Raw genomic sequence first — 17073 nt, 5'->3', positions numbered from 1 at the left:
CTCCAGTTGTCAGACTAAACAAGGCTTTGTATGAACCTCAGGCATGGTATTCTCATATTGATGGATATCTAATGAGTCTTGGTTGATCTTGTTATTATATGATTTATTTCTTATAGAAGCGGAAGGACTCACATGGCAGAGGGAACAACAATGATAGGAGGATTTGTTTATGTGATAGAGGGAGCAATTAGGCCCCACCTCAGTGACAAAGGGAGTTGACCTCTAAACTTGAAATGAAGGATCTTGCTTAGACACATTACTTCTTAGAACTAGAAGTGTAGCGTAAGTTGGGTGAGATCTTTCTTGACCAAAGGAAGCATATTATTATGATCCTTCATATATTGGAATGATGGGTAGGCAGTCCATGGCCACCCTAATGGTAACTAGTCTGAAGAAGTTGAGTGGTAGAGGGAGTAGCCAAGATTGCCACTGTAGATTCTTCTTTAGTTTCAGAAGGAGAATCAAGTTAAGGTGACTATAAATTAATTATGGTGGTGGATACAATGAAGGAAACTAGTCAGTTTATGGTTGATCCGCAGCATGCAGCACAACTTGTGTTGAGGTACCAACACAATACATGTCTCAAATGATGAAGTATAGTTGAAGGGGTATATAGATTCATACTGGTTAGAGAGTGTTGAAGATAGGAAGGACACATCAGGATGACAATTCAATTTGATCCTGCTATGATATCATGGATGCGAAGAAAGCAGACATTTATTGCACTTAGGACTATAGAGGCTAAGTATATTGCGGCTAGTTTGGCGAGTTATGAAGCAATGTGGCTTCAAAAGCTACTTTTAGGATTTATTGATTAGGTATAGTAGATGATTATGATGACAGGTCAGAACATATCGAGATCATGGTACCACCACATCCAAGCCATGGTACAAAAGGGAGCAGTGAGGCTCTAATGCATTTCTATGGACAACAAGGTTGTTGACATTCTCACAAATCCTTTCTCTCAAATTTTGTATACTTCAAGGACAATATTGGAGTGGTGGAGAATTCTTCCCTTAGCTAAAGGGAGTGTTGATGTTGTAGCATCAAGGGGAAAAGATTCTCCCTAGGTCAAGGGTATTGACTAGGAGCCATGTAATGTGGCTAGGGAGATTGGTCGAAATAGCGTCAAGGCACAAAGTGCTCCCTGGGTTAGGTATTACCTGACCATATTGTCAATGGTTATTTGGCTAGTGGGTTGAGTGAGTGACTTATAGCATCGGGCAAGTGTTTTACCATTCAATAACATCTGACGACATGAGGGACTGGTAAATGGGTTGAGGATTTCACCATTGTTCAAGGGGTTCATGACGTGACTCCAAGTGACAACTTGTTGAGTGATGACCCAAGACTAATCTTGTTGATCCTGATCAAAAGGTTCTGACGATATTGCCAAAGGGTTTTGGCTAGTGGGTGACTAGATCCATTTGCAAAGGGTATGTGACTAGTGGGTGACTAGATCCCTTTGTATGGTGTTGATGTAGGATGATTTCCACATGTATTTGATGAATACATCAACATAATTAGCTCATTCAATCTTTTCTTGGGATGGAGAAATTTTTCAAAAAATGTACATCTGAGGAAGTCAAGTTGCCTCCCTAGCTAAGAGGGAGTTTTGAATTTTGGGTAGTTGTGGGAGGTATTGCCTAGCTACATTAGACCACAAAACCAAAGGAAAGGAAATTCAAATTTAAATCTCAAGTAGGCTCAAAATTGAAATAGGGAAAATTAACTTTTTGAATTTTAATATTGCCCCCAAATGTCAAGTCGACCAAAATTTATGACCCACCTTTTGGGGCACCTTAGAACAATATAAAAAAGGAATTATACCTTCTCATTTGAGACATCATTATCATGAATTTGGATCATCTCTATTGCTTTGTTCAACATGTGAAAAGTAGGATTTCCCGAGGCTAATCACACATGCCAAGAGGAGGATTTCTGAGTCTAATCAAACATGTGAAGAAGAAGGATTTCTGGTCTATACACACATGCATTGTGACCTTGTTGTTTTAAGAGGGTTGAAGCCCTAAAGGAGGTTGAGAGCCTCATTTTGTGTCTAAGGAGATCCAAAGCCTAGAATGTTGTTACAAGGAGCCTCGGGACCGAAGGCATGAGATTAAGAGATGGATCCATACATGATACCTTGTTCATATGTTGTTCATGGAAGAAGAGTTGGTTAAATCCTTGCAATTTCTAGGTTATCTTATAAATCTCATAATGTACTTTTGATGAATTGAATAATTTCTCGCAAGAAAAGATTGTTGGGTTTTTCCCTAACTAAGCTTTTCCCAGGGTAAATATTTGTGTCTAAATTTTTTCTCGTGTTTGGTTGTCTCTTTATGATCCTACTGTCATTATTGTTTTATAATTGAGATTTTCTATGTACAATGGCTTAATGATGAATGTGGCACAAGAAGGATTAATTAAGAAATCATTGGAAGTAATTATTGGATTAGAAAATCATAAAAAATCATGAAAACCACCATTGTAGATTGAGTAACTTTTGTTGAAAATAGCAACAAGAAATGCTACAAATAGAAATGTTATAATTAGCATTTCTATAGATAACATTTCAGGATATATTCCAATTTTAATTTTTCCTTGAATTAAAATTCGAATTTAGTCTCACCAGCCGTTTGAAAAATAATTAATTAATTCATCTTGAATTAATTAGTTGGTGAAAATCAAACATGAAGTCTTTGTGAAGACATGCAACAGTTATCCCTTTGATTGAGAAAGTTATCCCTTAATTAAGGAGATAAGGATGAGTTGTATTTGAGTTGTAATTAGTTAGCTCAATTAACTGAGTTTAGTCTAGTTAGATTAGTTCCAAACAGTTTGTGGCATTGATTGTGAGTTCAGTCAGTTAATGCGTGCATGCATGAAACTAGTGTACTCCAGATAACTGAATATTCTATCATAAATAACTCATGCATGTTAGTTCAGACAGAGACCCAGTTGAGATTAAAGGCAAGGATAGTGTACTATCAGTTGCAAGAGTTTTCCTATAAGAAAATCTCTTGCATGCAGAAGGAATTCATTCATTGAGGATTGCGCAGTTTTACAGTGTGTTGGAGCAGTGTGTGAGACTAGTGTCACACAAGGTTACAGCAGGAGCACCTGGGGAAAACAATGCAAGGAAATAGGAGGCTTGGAGGGCAGAGGGGAAGGTTTGTGAGAAGCCTTGTTTTCCTGTGAGCATCCAGGAGGTATTGTACTAAGAGCCGGATAGCTTGTGAGCTAAAGCTTTGTGTAATCCTGATATATTTTCCACTTATATGATAATACAAATAGTGGGGTTTTTAGCTGAGGCTTTCCCCTGAGTATTTTCTGTGTTTTATGTGTATTGATTCTTCTTCTCTTGTAATATGTGTTCTCCTTGATCTTGCTCAAATTGATTAAGCTTCCGCAAGCTTGATTGTAGAAGTAGATTAAGTATTTTGCTTTAGTACATTGCATAATCAGTTTAATCTACAGTGAGAATTTCTTCATGGTATTAAAGCTAGCTAATATATAAAGAAATTTCTACATGGTGTCAGAGCAAAGGTGATCAAAGCGGAGAACAATATACAAAGAAGGGAGAAGGGAGAAGTTTTAAGTTCTTGATTGTAGGTACATAACCGATTTCTTATCACATCTAAAAGTTCACCAATGGTGTTCAATGGCTTGAGACTCGAGTATGCCCTGGATGGCAACTCGAATTACATAGCCTGGAAGGATTGCATGGAAGCAGTATTAGAGGACAACGGTTTGAAGGACTTCATTGATCAAGAAGTCCTCAAGCTAGCAGTAGCTAATGCCCAAGAATTGGTGGAATGGAAGAAATGTGTGGCGAGAGCAAGGAGGATTCTTCTAGAAGGAGTTCGAGACCATATTGTCTCGAGTCTTCATGGGAAGGAGACTGTATTTTCAATGTGGAAGACATTGAAGGATCTATATCATAACAAAAATGACCATAGGAAGCTGGCGCTGAAAGACAGGCTTAGGAAAATCAAGTGTGAAAAGAGCAACATGATCTCTACATATCTGAACAAGCTCACCACCTGCAGAGATGAGCTTGGAAGTGTAGGAATCACGACAGATGATGATGATATGGTGAGTCTTGCTCTCCTCGGTCTTCCTAAGAGCTGACATAGCTACTAAGACTCAGTGAATGGAAGAGAGAAACTGCTAGATTGGGAACGACTGTGGTCGGATTTGATGGAGGAGGAGATCAGGAGAAGCACCAAAGATGGTTCTTCATCAAAGCATGATGATGAAGAAAATATAGTCTTAGCAAGTAAGGCGAGGAAAGGGAAAGGGAAGGCTTCCCATTCTAAATCGAGTTCTTCCCAAGGTGGGAAGAAGATTGACAAATCTAAAGTGCGATGCTTTAATTATCATGAGGTAGGCCATTATGCAAATAAATTGTCCATTGAAGAAATCCAAGAAGGGATCCTCGAAAGGATCAGATGGTGAGGCACTGGCCTCACAGTTAGAATTGGATTTTACCCTCATCGCATGCATGGTTTCATCGATGGTGGGTTGTGTTTAGTACCTAGATAGTGGAGCCTCATTCCACATGACCGACGACAAGAGTTTATTCAGTACCTTGGAGGAGAAAGACCTCCAGATGCGTATAGAGATGGGTGATGATGGAAATTATTGTGTTTCAGGTGAAGGTACGATTGTGTTTCAGAGGGAGCATGGAGCTCCTCTGACCCTAACTGATGTAAAGTATGTGCCTGGACTGAAGAAAAACTTGGTATTGGTCGCAATATTGGAAGACAAAGGTTATGATGTAGTCTTCAGCAAAGGAAAGGTGTTCTTGAGACACATAGCCACGGGTCAGACCAAGAGGATTGGGATTCGAGTGAAGAATCTCTACAAGATGGAGGTAGATGACTGTGCTGCATTGAGTTCCAAAGAAGAATTGGTGCAAAGCCAAGATATTGGCGAGTTATGGCATAGAAGGTTGGGCCACTTGCATCATGGGGCCTTGAAGATAATGCAACAGATTTATACCAGACTTCCCAAAGGTAAACTTGAGCAAGTGCACACATGAAAAGGTTGTACCTTGGGTAAGTATGCAAAATCTTCCTTTCAGGATCGAGACAGTTGAGCTGAAGCAATCTTGGAGCGAGTTCATATAGATGTGTCTGGACCATTCTCGACAACCTCCACTGCTAAACAAAGGTACTATGTTATTTTCATTGATGATTTTTCTCATGGATGCTAGATGTATTTCATGTAGAAGAAAGATCAAACCTTCTCAAGGTTTTGTGAGTTCAAAGCCTTGGTTGAGAAAGAACCAGGAAAGAAGATCAAGGTTTTTTTTTTTTATTTTTAACAATGACATTAAAAATAAAATACCATGACTCCAAAAATCATTAAAATTCTAATAGTTCTCAACAATACATTGAAGATAAAATATCACGACTACAAAAAACCTAAATTTCCAACAATTTTCAACCATGGCATTAAAGATAAAATATCACGACCCCAAAAAACTTTAAAATTTCAACATTTTCAACCATGGAATTAAAAACAAATATTATGACTATAAAAAACCTTAGATTTTCAACATATTTCGTGATCAAATAGCATGACTAAATTAAACCTTAAAAATAAATACCTAAATTAAAAAAATCATTATACCAAATGCTAAAAATGTAGCTATTTTAAAATCTTAGCCTAAGAGAACTTGACACATTGCAATGAAAACTTGAAAATCAACCATAAAATTGACACCTAGTGGGGGCATGTTTGACCCATTGCAATTGAAACTTAAAAATCAACCATCAAATTGACACATAGTGGGGGCGTGTTTGACCCATTGCAATTGAAACTTAAAAATCGATCATCAAATTAACACATATTGGAAGCGAACTTGATTCATTATAACGAAAACTATAAAATAAATTATAAAATCGACACATATTGGGGTTGGGTTGGTAGTTGAACATTGACACAACCCCTACAACAAAAAATAAATAAATAAGTCAATAAAATTAAAAAATAAAACAAAACAGAAATTAAATTAAATCATAACCCAAAAAAAATAATAAGTACAAAAAAAAAATTAAATTAAATTAAAACATTGAAAAAAGAAAAATGACAAAAAAATAAAATAAATAAATATTGAATATAAAAATATTATATTAAAAAACAAAGAAAAAATTAAAAAATAAACATAATTTTTTTTTAAAAATAACCAAAAATAACCCATAAAACGAGGAAAACTCAAATATAAAAAAACAAAAAAACAAAACAAAAAACAAAAAAATTATAAAAAACATAATTGGTCGTTATGCGCAAGTTGATTGCAAGAATCGGCATGCCACCCCTGCGCAGCTGCCAAGGCGTCACAGGCTAGGGCGTCCGCTCTAGCTTGTGGCCCCTTGGTAGTTGGGCAAGGGTGGCAAGCTGATATATATATATATATATATATATATATATATATATATATATATATATACAATTTTTCATTTTTTTTAATTTAAATGGTTAAGTAACAAATATTTAAAAAAAAATGCATACTTAAGACATAAAAAAATTTAAAGTGTCAAAAATATGCTCTGAAAAAAAAAATATAAATAAATAAATAAATAAATAATAAAAAAAATAAAAAATAAAAATTTGATGCTTTTCAAAATCCGCATGAAAATAAACATTTATAAAAAAATATACATACTTAATATATCAGAAAATTTAAAATGTCAAAAATAAGCCCCCAAAAAAAGGGTTGATGTTGTATCAACACTTTTCAAAATTGGCATGAAATTCACTAACATTTAAAAAAAATGTGCAAAGAAAATTTAAAGTATCAAAAATATTCTCCAAAAAAAAGGTGTATTATGAATCAACACTTTTCAAAATCGAATGATTTTTTTCTACCTCTAAAAAATTAAGAAATTGGTTTAGTTCTGTTTGATAGGTTACTATGTTGCCCCTAGATCATGGTTTATTAGACCATAAAGCTAGTCTTGCAAGTCATGGACATGATACAAAAAAAAGGTTATAAATGGCCTCTAGTGTCCAAAAATAGCCATATTTTAGTCTACAATCAAATCAAGCTGCATAATCATCCAATTACAGACCATGTGCACTCTTTGTATTGGTATGTTCAATTTCTTAACTTAATGCCCTTTAAGGCCCAATTTCTTGAATCGCTAATTTCTAACTAGTGTGATAAATTTGAGTCATTGGTTCAACCAAAAAATCCTCAAAACTAGTTTGTTTTATTTGGTTTGACCACTTTAATAGCATTAGATTGAGTACAAGAACAGAGAGAAAATTTCTATTTATGCAAAGATTGAAACTCTACTTTTGTAGTAGAACTTTAAAGATATAAGAGATAACCCACCAAAAAATTCCAAGATAAACCCTGAGTACAAAAAATATCCAAGAAATTCACAATAAACAACACAAAAATATTGAGAGAAGAACCCTTGAGGTAGGGTAACACCATCAAATGCTCTTGATGGAAGAAATCACAGCACAAGTCATACTTGCTACAAAACAATACAATTCAACACTTCTCCAATAAAATGATACTCGTGTATTTATATGTTCTCATGAGTATTCTTAGGGAACTTATGTCGATCACCCCTTATTATTATATCATCTCCTTTTAGTTATGTTGTAGTCGAAGCTTTACTTATCTATTTTGCAAAATAATAATAATAATAATAATAAATAAATAAAGAGAAAAACATGAGGAAAACAAAAGGTAATTTTTGTATGGGCTTAAAAAATGTTTAAAAAAATTGTTGTATAACCCTATAAAAATGTTTTATTATATATTTCAAGCCCTAACATTTCAGATTGAAAGGTGTTGGCCTGAAACTATACAAAAGTGGGTCAAGACTTAATACAAATTAAAGGTTAAAGAGTGTGAAGGTCATGATTGAATCGTGGCCCATCACTACGAAGCGACAAATCTACTAGCATTCCAATGGGTCTACATTGTCGAAGCCTAAATGAAATCCACCCATCGGAAAGGTTGAATAACGAAATAGCCAATCTCGAGATCTACGATTGACATTAATTCCAACAAGTCCCCCTTATTTTTTAGAAACTATTATAGGAGCCTGTTGGAAGTGGTAAGCAGATTTGAGAAAATCGCAACATCAAAATGGTGTGCAAGGGTTTCGAAATTGTTATGCAAAAGAGCCATTAGCAGGCGAGCGTGTGCACTACATCATCACTCGGCATCATCCTTCAATGTCACTTATCATTGCTCCATGTCATTCTCTCATACTTCATATGACGTCATCATTTGTTTTCTCACCTATCCCACAAAAATTAAAAGGGTTTTCTTGGTCTCATTGTTTTACCATTTGGTGCATAGAGTCGGAGTAGCTGGAATCCAAGTCATCAACAACCATTGCATGAGTCATGTATTGTTAGTTCCACATCAGCACTCTACTCCTTGTCATCTTCTGTTTGTCGGGTAATTCATAATTCTTCACCTCTTCCTTTGCTTTTTCTTTAAGATGCAAATTTGGAAAAATCTTAAGTCTGCTAAAAAAATTGCAATTGCCCTACCATCTCTTTATATTCCACTCGTGGACCGAGAAGCTGCAATTTATAATCCAAGTTGTCCCTTTGACCTCATGGAGATTTGACAAGACACCCTTGAATGCTTCAATGACTCAAGTAACCTTCTCTGATTTTTTCAGTCAATCCTTTACCATGCCATTATGCCAACTGTTTATGATTTTCCTGAATTTATAAGTTGGCTAGCATTTTCTCTTCTCCCACAAATAAATTTCATTATGTCTTCATCAAGAGAGAATATTCTTGAGGTCACATCAGAATTCATCCACAAGGCTTTCAGTTTTCCCATAGTTGAGAAGCCTAAAAGTTTCACAGATGATACTTTGCTTCTTGACTTAAAAATATTTCTAAAGAAAACAAAGAAAAGTTTTTCAAGCTCATTTTTCCATCAAAATCTCAAATTATTTCAACGACAGTAAAATATCCCATAGCCCTATTTTCTAAGGTTGAACAACATGTTGTGGTTGTGGTTTTATCCCTTCTAGGAGAGGATAATATTGGGATGGTGAATGGACAATATTTGGGGTTCTTGAGCTTAATACTATAACCTGATGTTGTTTTGGATATCCCCTCTTACCTAGCTAAGTCCATCATTTTTCAATTTAAAAATTTTCATATTACTATCTATTTTACATATCCATCTGTGTTGGTCAATTTGTTCCTATATGTACATGCAGATAAATTTAATCATCTTAGATTGAACATGTGGGATTCAAGGAATCAAATGAAATCAGTGGTTGAATGGACCAGTGTTATCAGAAGAAAGGTAAATATTGAAGGCTTCTCCTATTATTTATTATCTTTCATGGCCATTGTGTATTCTATTTTGAATTAATTAACAACCTCCAATAATTTTTCCTGGGGAAAAAGAACTTTTGTAGCTCAGTATCGATACAAGGCAGACTGATATATTTTTTAAGAATCCATTGAGATAATATTATATGGATCTTAGGTACAACCATATCATATTCCAACCTTCTTACCCATGAGGATCTTTTCTCTAGAGTTTATAAGGCATATTTTGATTGTAGATCAAATTCATTTTGTACCTACACGCAAAGGATACACCTTTAATCTGGAAATGACTATGGGACCATTCATTATAAACAACAAACAATCTCTCACATAAGTTGAATAAATGATGTGGGAATTTGGCTTTAAAAAAGGAAAAAAGTGGCAATATGATCCTCACCATTTAATTTTTGATAGAAGAGTGGAAAACAGTTACGCAACCTATCCTCATGAAAGCAAACCAGAACTTGAGAGAATGGAAAATCAAAAAACATGGCTAGGTGACAAAGTATAGCATAAGATGGATATATAAACTCCCTATGTAAGAGAGAATACTTTGAGTAGGAATGCTCCTAAGACATATATTGAAATGGAAGATTCATAGCCTGGAAAGAAAGATAGAACTAAATTAGAAGAGGAAAAAGAAGAAATGTATACCAAACTGACAGGGGTTCCTTCAAAACATCTTGGTTTTTAATGACAGTGTTGGACCTGCCAACGTTCAAGGGGGTCTCCCTGATATGCGGTCCCAATTAGACATCACAACGTTTGGTATAGGATCCCCATCTGGAATATGGCCCGATTATCGTTTTCTTAAAGGTTTTCCTTGGCTTTAATTGTTAGTAAGAGCGAGAATCGCATATGTGCCTTCGAAAAGCAAGTAGGTATTCCTGGTGAATGTTCGGTTGTAGGTGTGTCAGGGTTCTTCTACTACGGAGGGAAAAGGAAGTGAGCCTCTAAAAGAGAGGTAATAGTACCACCCTAGTAGATACACACATGAACAGGAAAGATTCACCTAACATTTAGTGGAATAGTCCACAATGATGAGATGATCATTACAACCATTACAACACATTCTCAATACAATAAGCACTAAAATAACCGAAAGAGTTCAACTAATTTGTAAAGGTGGAAAAAAACATGAATCATAAACATTTATATAATAGTCTTACAAATATTCATAATCCATGCATGAAGAACGTGTTGGCCATTAGGTTTCAAATATTAAGTAAAAGTCCCAATACACATGTATACAATGAACACCACTAGCTCCAATAGTGGAGTGTTGGAGCCACTACTTGCTCCCCAAAAGAACTAACTTGTCTCTCTGATGCTTTATGGGAGAAGCCAAGGTGAAAATTCATTTTCTTGTACAATGAGGGTGTATATATAACAAATGGGGTGATCCTTCACCTCCCTTGTGACTCTTGGACTACCCTCATGACTATTTGACTTCCCTATGACTTTTCAACTTTTACATGACTCTTTACATTCTGTACATGTCCTTTGGACTTCCACTTTACAATACATTTCAAATAAGAATTTACATAATCCACAAAATGATGTGGCACATGATGACTCATGACATGACATGACATGACACTAATGACATGGACTGCATGATGACATGGCAATGTCAATCCATTCTTTGTTATTGCTTGTTTTGTGTCTTCCAGAAGATAGAACATGATCTCTTCTTCCACCTCCATATGACTAAAGGTCAGGAGTCTTCAATCTTATTAGATCTTGATTGATCAAGTTGAGTTGTTATCGCAAGTTGATGTCCCTTTGCTTCCTCCTGATTGATCAACTTGTATTTGCATCATTAGAGGTATCTCCTAGCATGGTATCCTTCTTTGTCTCCTTCTTCATCATCTTGTCATAGAATTGATAGAGTACCTACATCAGCAATTCACTCATGACAAGACGACATGAGTCCGATAAACCCCTAGTCTAAGATGTTGCATGATGATCCACTGACTGAGCTGGAACATAGTGGCAGGCTATGGGAGAGGCTCAAGGACTGCGCAATTGCGTAGCTCAGGTAGTCAAGGTTCGGTATTGAGCCTTGAGACTGTGTAATGCACAGTTTAGGATGGACTGGGCTTGAAGATTGTGCAGTTGAGGAATTCAAGGAGCCAGGTTGAGGGCTTAAGCACTGAGTTTTCCCAATGCGCAGTGTTGGAAGGACAAGGAGGCCAGGTGATTTCACAATTGCACAGTTCAGGAGCTCAAGGCTAAGGTTTAAGGACTGAGACTATGCGATGCACAGTTGAGGGCTAACTAGAGGGAAGGTTGTGTAGTTTTGGAGCTTAGGGACTGGGATTAAGCATTGGGATTACACAGTGCACAATTATGGGAAGAAAAAACTACACATTTCATAGTGCCAAGAGGCAAGGCTATTGCTTGAGGGCTGAGACTGTGTAATGCACAGTTCAGGCTGGCTAAAAGAGGCTGAGTGGCCCAGTCTGGGATTTCTCCCAATTTGACTAAAAGTGTCAGATCAGTGAAAGGAAGGTAGGCAAAAGCATGACTCTGAACATGATCACACACTTAGATCATTTGATGACACAACATGGAGCACTTAGAACACATGAAAAACATCCTTTCCTTAATGTGATAACTTTATGATGACCTACACTAAGTGTGACACTAAAAATACACTTTTTGATGATCATGACGACACTTGTGCGGCAATGCTTAAACTTTGGAAATGAGTGTGATACATGTTTACATGGTAAGAAAAACTCATTTACACAAAGGTTACCCCTTGAAACCACCAAAACTAGCTTTTGTGCATTGTGCAACACTCCACATGCTAAAAGACAACACTTTAATTTTCTTGCAAATGGGACAAGGACACTTAGATAAAACACATGCAATAACTCTTAATGCTTGCGATGACAACATGCAAAGCCAAATTAGGCTCCAAAATTTGGATGTAGGCCAAAATTTTGGAGGGTGTTGTAGCAGCAAAAACACTTGGCGACACAATGGTTGAATTCCAACTTCTGTTCCTTGGTTAATTATTTCATGCAGGGTCTTGTTCTTCAGGGAGTATTGATTCATCGTGCAGATTATTCTAGTTTCCCCACTTACCATGTGAATAAACATAGTCTCCTCTATCCTTTCTCAGTTGAACACAAACATAAGACCAACAATATCAAAATGTTTCGAATCAGGAAAGGGTAGAATATTTCGCAAGATTTAGATTTTCATAGTATAGTTTTTCATCTATGGTGTTTCTCCACTGCCAGCATGTCTAGACAGTACCCTAGCGGAGTCACTATAGGAATACAAACATTGATCCAACGCTAGTGATCTTGTACAGTACCCCGACAAAGTTCCTTGTTTCACCTCACTGTGCAGGAATCCTTTCTCTTCTTTCGCCCTTTATTTATATATTTTATATAGGACTATGCATAGGAACTTATTCATTTCATGGGCAGAAGAGGGAACTTGAATTATTGAGAGTAGAAGAGGTTGTTCCTTCAAGGAAGCATATGAATACCTTTGATTAGGTTTGCTCATTTATATTTCCCCTTTTCCTTCTCTACTTGATTGGATAAGAGTGGAAACACTAAAACATAAAGAGTCGAGTGCCAACATAAGGTTTCTAATATATACACCGGTATCATGGCTCAACGCAAGACTCTCCTTACGAAAGGATCATATTTTCCATCAAAACATCATTGACCAAAATATGTAACCAAAAAAAAGAAGGACCAAAGGTTAGCCAAATTTTGTAGTGTCACAAGAATCTTTTCAACTTAGACACACAAAATGAATCTAGAAAACATGTTTACACATGACGCTTATTTACATAAACAAAAAATGAAAATGCAAGACCAAACAAAACAAACAATCAAAAGAATAAAGTATGCCCATAGGGTAGGTGTTATAGAAATTTTTGGGCACTACAACCCCAAGCATGAAATGTCCATAAACCAAGGGCTCCTAAGTCCCTAAAAGTGTTGTTCTAACCCCTAAAGGAACAAGGTCACTGATTACAGCTTCTCCCAGAAGTTCTCCATGAAAAACTGCTTAGAACTGGTCAAAACAGGATCATTTCAGCTGCTCCATAGGCAAAGCGCGTTGCATCTCACCTACACACACTGTGTGGGTGCGTTTCATTTCAAAAATCCCTTCCATGGGGTGCAATGGGTGAGAAGTGACAAATGGCAGTGTCATTCCGCGAGGTGGAGAGGCATGGAAACTTCCAGAAACTTCTCCTGTGACACTTGCCTCTCTAAATTCGACCAAGGATGAGTAAGAGATCATAAATCTACAAGTGGAAGCAAGAACTATCAGAGGGAAGACACTAATCAAATCACAAGCTGACTCATCTCCCTTATAGATATCTATATATGGATCCCTCATCCCAGAGATCCAGAGGCTGGAATTTTGCATATTGTAAGGAATTGTTGTTGGTTTCTTGAGACAACATCAAATTGTTGGGTGATCTAAGCTTTGTATGAGGTGAAGAAGGGCTTCTTTGCTGAGAGGATGATGCTGGGTCAGAACAACTGGTTGTAACTCCCTTGGCTCTTTCTTGTTTATCAATAAAAGCTATTCAAGTTTTCCTCCATACTCTTGTGTCATTTATGTTTGTTGCATTCGTATGGTCAATTTACATCTGATCCTAGATTGTTTATGATTATAGATCCATGTTCTTGTATAGTGCTATGCTACTGTGATCTTACAGGTACTCTGTGAAGCTGGGCGTGCAAGGGAACACGTAGCGAAAGACTATCAAGAGAGAGAGGAATCGAACCAGGAGATTAGCGCAAGACAAAGGTTGGTCTTCTTTGCTATTCTCTCATCTATACTTCATAAAGGAAAAACGAAAGTAGCTTTACTTTGTTTGTTTCTAAGGTAGCTATCACACCTTAGTGGGATAAGCAGTTCTGTGTAGACACTTTTCCCTGTAACAAAATGGCGACTCCACTGGGGACGAATTAGTTTGTTTGTTTATCTTCCTTGTTGTCTATTTTATAAACTTACAGACGGAGCCTGAAGTCGAGCCAGGTAGCTTTCGAACTGAAAGTAGATAAATGCCGCTTTAGTCAATCTCCAGGATTTGTTTATAAATTAAACAACTGATTTACAAACTCTCTGATTGCCCTTTGTGATAGCTCTTAGATCCTCCTTAGATCTACCCCTGATTGTTGCATTACTGATTACCATTTGCTCGGCCAAAACCCATGAACTGAACTGCAAACTGTGACCCGGAACTCAAGTAAAGTCTCGTCTTTGGCCCAGCGCAGGTACTGTTTTGTGAATCTGAAATTCAGCGCACTTCCCGAGTGTAGTAGGTGCGCTACATTTCAAATTCCCTATGTTACAGATGCGCTGATCAGACTAGGCATTGTTCAGTTTTGGTTTATGTAGTTCATTCTTTCCAGTTCTATTCATGAATTTTGCTGCCTGTGATCAATATATCTCTGTTTGAGACCCCTTTTCTTTGTTGTTATTCCGCCTCCTTTGTACGAAAGAACTGTAAATGTTTTTGTGTGTTTGTTGGGTCATTTTCAGTTCTCCTTTGCAAAAGTAACGTAATCGTACTGTCGTCCTTTGATTTGAAAGCGTCGCAAGTGTCGTTTTTAGGCATAGGAAAGAGTTTGATTGCTATACATAGTCGATTATCCTGTTACTATTGTATTTGGTCTGAATTTGTAATTTTTCTAGTGTCTGTTAGTGTCAGTCTTTCCAGCCTTCCTCCAGTGATCAAATATGCTCTTACAAAGTGATCTCAGAGTGTCAAGGTCAAATTTTGTCATTTCAAAGAGGTTTCAAGCAAAATTTGGTCACTAGGCATTAGGTCTAGGGTTTGCTTTCACTCCTTCTAAAGTGGTCCAAATGTCAGTCTATGTCACTATTCAGCTGAGTCTATCATCATTCATAGGGTTGTCATTATCATGTCAGTGTCTAATGAGTCATTTTACACCTTGTTCATGCTTCAGTTGCACCTAGGCAAGGTCATTTCCCTCTCCTAGGGTTTTGAAGGCAATTTCTCTTGGATGGTCAAATCACCGGAAAAACTTGTATCCAGATGTTCATACACCTTCCCCTATCCTTCATATACCTTATCAAATGCTTCCCATCCCTTAGATCCGCCAAATTCCTCATTTTTGCACAAACCCTAGTTTCTAGCTACAACCTGGCAATTTTCTAGGTTGGGCCCGTGTTTTGCCCTTTTGGACCCCTTCCCCTCACTCAATCTCTGAGATTCCACTTTCCCCTACTTTCTAACATCCCTCCCTACTCCCAAAAATTTCCCCAAGAATTTAGAAGCCCCTTATCCCCTTCATTTTGCTTCATTTCGACAAAATTCCTTGTTTCACACATCGGGACAAGTTTCACTCAAATGATGTTTCAGAGCAATCAAAGATGAATTTTGGAAACCTGAGAGAGGTTTTTGTCCAAAAAATGCCAAGGAAGAAAACCCTCCTTCACTTTTTACACAGGTGTCATGGTTTGAGAGAAATGTCAAGAATACCGTTGCCTCGGGAGAATCAAAGACACCTCTGAAGTGACCTTGGGAAAATCAAGTTTTCTCTTAGCTTGGTTGGCCAAATGATTTTCTTGATAGATAAAATGATAACTAGACACAAATATCTTTCCAATGAGCTATCATGAGCTCAATTTGGGGTTGAGAAAGGCATTCAAAAGCTGACTGCAACAACACTCTTCCTTGAGGCAACCTCATTTGGCACTTTTTGACCAGTCTTGGGAGATTTGATTTTTTATCAGTCAAATGAATTCCAAATTGAAAAATTATAGTTGGGTTGGAAAGTAGACTCAAAGACCTTTCCAACGAGCTATCCTGCACCCAATTCCGACACCGGGAAGGCCTCCAAAAGCCTCCTGAAAAACGTGACCTGTTGAGCCAGGTGCGCGAACCGTCAGGTGCGCGCGACCCGTCAGAGGGATTCCCACAGTGCAATTTTACAACGGGCGCGACCCGTCAGGCGTGCGCGACCCGTTGGGCGTGGTGCGCGACCCGTCAAGCTGTCTCCCTACAAAATTATTACAAATTTGCTCAAACGCCCTCCAAGCCATCAAATTGCTTGAGGTAGGTTCCCTAATCTTGGTTATGATTGCTGGTTATGGTTGATGGATATTATGAAGGTGTTTTTAATGATCAAAATGTACAAGAGCAAGACATTATATGGCTGCATTGTTAATGTTTAAATGTGCTAGGGTTTGTGTTGTTTCAAGGTATTTCCCTTGGTAAATTGTTTCCCTCCTTCCCTTTGTACTCATATTTGCATTCATATCTATTTTCCCCATGCTATGTTGTAAATAATTGCAAACCCTCCCCTCTCCCTAATCACCAAAAATACAAACCCTACCCCCCTCCCAAAGCATCAAAAACTCAAACCCTACTCTTGCTTCACCATATGCATGCTATAAACATAAAATTTCTTGGTGAATATGTGAAAGGTTTTGTAAATAAGTTTCCAAATGTCCCCTTGTTACATACATGTATTCCCTTATGTTCACTGTTTATACATGTATTCCTATATGCAGTGATTTTGTAAATGATTCCCTATATCCTTGTTATGTACATGTATGCCTGTATATATGCAAATATTTGTTTGCAATGTGTTCCCTAAATTCCCTGTTATTCATATATTCCCAAATTCCTTGTGCAAGAGGTCCCTCCCCTAACATTTCCCTCATGTCATTGTCCCCTTGAAACAGCATAGAGTTCAGCACTTTTACAAGCAGAAA

This window comes from Pinus tabuliformis, chromosome 9 (assembly GCF_031772625.1).
Source record: "Pinus tabuliformis cultivar Carrire ecotype Pingquan chromosome 9, CPIR1, whole genome shotgun sequence".
NCBI classification, from domain to species: Eukaryota; Viridiplantae; Streptophyta; class Pinopsida; order Pinales; family Pinaceae; genus Pinus; species Pinus tabuliformis.
This window is presented reverse-complemented; position numbering follows the sequence as displayed.